This window comes from Heterodontus francisci, chromosome 4 (assembly GCF_036365525.1).
Source record: "Heterodontus francisci isolate sHetFra1 chromosome 4, sHetFra1.hap1, whole genome shotgun sequence".
Lineage (NCBI taxonomy): Eukaryota > Metazoa > Chordata > Chondrichthyes > Heterodontiformes > Heterodontidae > Heterodontus > Heterodontus francisci.
Genome location: NC_090374.1, coordinates 127,804,436 through 127,810,547, shown reverse-complemented (window position 1 = coordinate 127,810,547; position 6,112 = coordinate 127,804,436). Strand labels below are relative to the sequence as shown.

Genomic DNA, 6,112 nt, shown 5'->3' with positions numbered 1-6,112 from the left:
GTGGAGAAAATCGGGAAGGCATTGGATTATAGGGGCTGATCGCTAGAGAGGGTCACAGGCTTGCTTGGGGGCAGGGAGGAAGCACTCCAGCTCCTTGCTCCTCCTGGCCCACAGCACTGCTGGAAAGTAACTTACTGTTCGAAGTAACTGTCCACGCCTCCTTTTAACTGCGAGGTTTCCTGAGGCCGAGGAAACCCAGCTGACCGACATTAAAGCTAGAACAGAGAAAGTGTATGAGGCAGACACCTCATTAAAATACTTAAATGAGGGGAGCCTTCTGGGAATAAGTTGATTGCTCGCACCCCCCGCCCTCCCCCCTCCCCCGCATTCCTGCTTCCGTTAAAATGGAAGTGGGCGGGTTCAAGAATTTATAAAACATGTTCAGATTCAGCTGGAGTATTGTGTCCAATTCTGAGCAGCACACTTTAGAAAAGATGTGAAGAAATTGGAGAGGGTGCAAAAAAGATTCATGAGAATGGATCCAGGGATAAGAGACTTCAGTTATGTGGATAGATTGGCAAAGCTTGGGCTGTTCTCCTTGGAGAAGAGAAGGTTGAGAGAGATTTGATAGAGATGTTCAAAATCATAAGTGGTCTGGACAAAGTAGATCGGGAAAAACTGTTCCCAGTGACAGAAGGGTCAAGAACCAAAGCATACTGATTTAAGGTGATTGGCAAAAGAATCAGAGGTGACATGAGAATGTGCCCAATTAAGTAAAGTTGCAAAGTATTCTGTGCCAGTAAATACACCAATTTCACTCACACATTTATTAAATGTTACCCCTCGCACAAACCAGGATGTTAACAAAAAGCCCCTCAAAAGGTTTAAAAACTAAGTGAAATTGTATTTTTAATTCCATATTTGTTATTAGTAATATGTCCACCATTGTTGCTATTCGTTGCATACATGTTTTGAAGTGAATCTGGGAGCCCCTCTAAATGGCATTAGGTAAAGGCACCACCAAATGTGGTACTGAGTTGTACACACTAGAAGTTCAAGGATTTGATTCCTGGTCTGTGCACCTCTGCCAGGTAGCATTTGGGACATTTTAATTGAATACAATGTCCTCTGGACAGGAGTTACTGAAAACATCAGCTTCTGAAAACATCATGGACACAGAAAGAAAAAGCAGAAGGTTAGCCTGTGCTGCAGTAGACAACACCTCGGGAATTAATCAATTTCATTCCGGGATTGTGCCAAATGGATTACTATATTGCATAACTAAGAAGATAATTAACACAAAACTCACAGAAGAAAAGTCTATAAATTCCTGGAAGAAGCTAAATGGCACTGACATTCATACTCAATGGAAATACAATGGAATACCCAGTTTAACTTGCATGTGGCAATGATTGCAAACCAGACGCATTATTTTTAAATTCATCTGGTGCCTCTCAACCTGCAATCTGTTCAAAGAACGGAATATAAGTTGGCATTTTAGGTGATAATGCAGTTTCCTGTAGATCAATAACGATTGATCGCCTGGAGTCAATGGATGACTGCTTGGCCATTACAGAAATGGCTGATAAATGATTTTTGAGTCACAGAAGTCATAACGTCGAAAAAGCAGTCCTGCCTAAAACACTAACCCTGAAAAACTCTGAAAAGTTTTCCGAACTGTTAAGTGGGAAAGGGATTATTTTTCTGTTATGTCTGGTGACAAACAAAATCAAGGATGCAGCTAATGATATCACTGTTTGAATAACCAACATGTACATTGCTTTAAGGAAGGCTAAGAGTTTGATCAGTGCTACTTGGTACTACAAGTAATTGGTTTTAGTGCCGTCATAGTACTGGCATCAGCTTGGGAGCAACAATGGAAAAACACTGGACAATTCAGACTTTAAACTGATAAGGGTTTTTCACCTCAGTGGCCAATTCTCTCTAAGCTGTGCAGGTGCATGGCTACACGGCAATCTAGAATGTACCACACAGTGCAATAGGTCATGCACGGCAAACATTTCCTTTAGGATGTACGTATTTGTGTCCGCGCAGCAAACTTTGAGGGACCATGCAGTGCAACCAGCAGGCCGTGCACGATAAAGATAAAAGAGGTAACATTGCCTTTGACCATTGATAATCTCGAACTCTTCAAAATAGTGATGCGTCATATTTACAGTCAGGAATTTCACAATTACTTTGGAACAGAATCGGATGAGCACCTGGTGTTTTCCATGTTTCTCTGCATTGTTAATGCTTGTAAGAGCACTGGCAAGAATGTTCAAGTGCACCATAATGCCAGTTCTTTAATATGCCAATTTCACAGGCAGATTGAACAAGTGCAGGGTCATTAGCTCCAGATCTGATGTTCAAGTAAAGGGACCAGAAAATGGCAAAATTATTTACTGCCTTCCTGTTAATTTAGATACATCACTCTCACAGCCTCTGCTAGCATCATGGACCAGGAAGACACAATGAAAATACATATAGGATGAAAAATCTAAGGATTCTTATTATAAAATGTGAAAGAAGCACACAATAAAACATTCAAGCCATTAAATAAGTGAATTGATCAAACTTAGCTCCATTGTTCTGATTTGCTCATCACTGGAATTGTAGTATTGGTGTCAATCAGTTTAAGGGATCACCGGTGCAAGGACTATGGTTTGCAGGTAAAGTAAAATTGCAAAAATGAAGTCAGAGTTTAAGTGACGATCAGGTGCTTTATGATGCTCCTGAGTCATAGAATAACTCTCCCAGAGTGATTGGGGTCGATGAATGTTAATGTAATTCGTGGCGGTAGAAATGCATTATGTTCTAAGTGTTACAGCTAGGAAAAGTTTGAAGTTGTGAGATTAGCAAATGTGAAAATGGAAAGTAAATGAATTCTCTTGAAGTCGCAGAGGAGATAACATCTCTCAGAGAGTTAGGATATGATTGTTGACAAATTCTTCCAAAGAATCAGCACATTTCTGTAAAGAGGAGAGAGGTTTACTTGACCAAGGCTGCAATCTTCCATACAGAGATCTAAGTTTCCAGTGCTGAGCCATTGAATACTGGTATTGATAATTGCCAGCTGGAACTCTTAGTTTGTAACAACAACGTTGTTACTGTTACTTTCATTTATGGAAAATGTTTCACTTATGTGTTTGTTATGCATTGTTTGCTATGCATGTCCCCTGAAGTGAAATCACAGCCCTGTTTTATTCCAAGCAATTGATTTAATATTATTTAAATTATTAATTTGGGATGTTATTTAATTTAGTTGCTATAGCCTAGTATTACCTTTGATAATAAGAGATGAGTGCTTAATGAGTTTGTGATATTCTATAGTACAATATTTTAATGAAGGTATAACCCATTTAAAGTAAATATTTTAACATGTACATTAAAATATTAGCCCAAGGAATCTGACACTAGTATGTTGAGCATTCATTTGGTAATATTGCCAACAGTGATTACTAGGCTCATGTGTTTAATTACAAACAGTTAACTGATTAGAAAGCTGTCTATGCAATGTTAAAGGGTATTGTTAAAACCGGGTGAGGAAGGAGTCTCAGGCTCCCCTCTAGCCCCTTTCCTGGTTTGGCCGTAACAGGGTTTAACTTTTAAAATGTAGTGTTTTAGCACAGTATTAACATTGAATCCTTGCTCACTGCTCTCAAATTGTAATTGTAAATGAACCAGTCAAACAGGCTTTCTTAGGTTTAAACAAGTAAGATGTAAGTTTATTAACCTTATTACTCTAACTCAGTTAAAATTACTAAAATAAGCGATGCACCCATGCTAACACGCATACGAGAGAAACAAATAGATACAGAGGGAGACAAAGAATAAAGGGGGGGAGGGTTAGAGTAGTAAATGGAATTCAGTTACTGTCTTTAGTTTTGCTATACAGACCTTGATTGGAGTTGAAGTCTTGCAGTTCTCGCTGGGGCCCAGTGCACACTTTCACACTTACTTCTCTGGTACCAGAAGGCTGAAGAGGTCCTCTGTCTTGAGGTTTAAGCTGCTTCCGTGGGTCCCTGGGTCTTTGCTTGAGAGAGAGACACAAAGAGTGGGAGGGACCTTCTTTTTTGTCTTCAAATTGCAGTCTGCCCCAAACCTGTCTGTGAGGCACAATTCAATAGTCCCCAGTCTGGCCAGCAAGTAAGTCGTGTGACCAGCTCTTTGTTTGAAATAGCATCTTCTGGGGAGGATTGTTAATCCTTCAAAGCTTACGAGAAAAACTTGGTTGAGGGGTGGGGTGCTGTCTCTTATAAGGTCAATGACTCTCAATGTCCTTTGATCATGACTATTGACAAAACCCATCTCACTAATTGAATCAGGGAGCACTCCCATTGTCTCTCTATGAAACTGTCTCTTGGAATGCAAATGTGCAGCCATGTTTTAACTGTTCAGCTCTGCGGTCCTTTTAAGCAAGTTATGTTCAATGTCCAATAAAAAAGTTCAAGTAGTGTTCCATATGACAAAATTAATATGTTTCTATTTGGCAGGTATGGTTTCTGTCACAGCATTAACAAATACTGTATGCAAGCGACAGCATATAAAACAACTCCCAAAATTCCAGCCAAAAAAAACCTTCAAGAAAATTCAGGGCCCTCACATCAACAAAACAATGCTTTTTCATTGAAGTTCTCACATTTATGTCAATGGGCATTTACAAAAACATTTTTTTCCTGTTGCATCTCATCTCAACCAATTTCTACTAAGTAGTGCCCTCTTCCAGTGTTGTAATTTTATATCACCCCTACTGCTAACTTTACATCTCCTCTCCCTATCTTGATACTGCTGGGTGTCTCTGATTTTAAGTCACGAGTGGGAGTTTGAACTGAAATTAGGAATCAGGAAAGAATTTCAGTATTACAGTACTGAAGGAATGGTGAAGGGCAACAGCTGTGAGGAATTCCATAATTGCAAACTGTTGCTGTTTTAAACTCATGTATCAGCTTATTAGCATTTCACAAGAAAATTCATTATATTTCACTGATGTTGGAGGTTGTCATTACCAACCAATTAGATCTATTGAAAAGTGGGACAAATTTGGCTGAAGTACTAAAGAATCAGACATTACTTTTTCTCATATGAAATGAGATATAGACATTTTAAGATGATGGTTTCTGAAGGCTGACATTACAGTTGTGCTGTTTGTTCCCGAGGAAATTATAAGAAACAAACAAGCAGCTAAAATGCAGCTTTTCAAAGTGTTGATTTATTTTCTCCAAAGCAATTTTTCTTGGGCATGGGTGAGCATTTTTTTTTTTGTGAAATTTTATTTTCTTAAATTTGTATCCACTTTTTGACTCCAGGCACCCCACAGTGTTGCCAAACTCCAAAACCCGCCCATCACTACTATCAGAACCTAGATCCACCCAACATGACTAAACCGCATGACTCTCCCCCTTATCAGTACAGCTCCTCCAACCTTGCATATGTTGCCTACCATCTCGATGTATCTCCTGAGTTTGAAAAAAATGCAAGAAATAAAATTAAAGTCATAGAGTCATTTATAGCACAGAATGAGGCCATTCAGCCCCTTGAGTCCATGCCGGCTCACCGCAGAACAATCCAGTCAGTCCCACTCCCCCTCTTGATTCCTATAGCCCTGGAAATTTATTTCCTTCAAGTGGCCATCCAATATTCTTTTGAAATCATTGATTGTCTCTGCTTCCACCACCCTCGTGGGCAACGAATTCCAGGTCATTACCACTCGCTGTGTAAAAAAGTTCTTTCCCACAATTCCCCTGCATCTCTTGCCCAAAACCTTCAATCTGTGTCCCCTAGTCCTTGTATCATCAGTTAATAGGAACAGTTTTTCCTTGTCTAACTTATCAAAGCCTGTCATAATCTTGTACACCTCTATCAAATCTCCCCTCAAACTCCTTTGCTCCACAGAGAACAATCCCAGCTTTTCCAATTTAACCTTGTAACTAAAATTCCCCATCCCTGCAACCATTTTGGTAAAAATCCTTTGCATCCTCTCAAGGACCCTCACATTCTTCTTAATGTCACGACCAGGTGAAAAAAAGGTCTAGGGGTTCCCTCTCAGCCTTTGCCTAGTTTAACCGTAACAGGGTTTAATTTTTAAAAACACCAAGTTTTAGCTCCCCCTCAGTGAATCCTTGTTCACCTCTTTCCAAATGTAGAGAAATAAATCAATTCAATGGGTTTT

At 39.6% G+C, this 6,112-nt stretch overlaps 1 long non-coding RNA gene across 3 annotated transcripts in view; it reads left to right on the top strand.

The window, feature by feature from the left end:
* Positions 1-1,886: 1,886 nt before the first annotated feature.
* Positions 1,887-6,112, top strand: part of LOC137368715 (uncharacterized) — a 53,577-nt gene continuing 49,351 nt past the window's right edge. For all 3 annotated transcript variants that reach the window (XR_010974818.1, XR_010974817.1, XR_010974816.1), the window contains exon 1: positions 1,887-2,054. This is a non-coding gene — a long non-coding RNA (uncharacterized lncRNA). The remainder of the gene's footprint in view (positions 2,055-6,112) is intronic.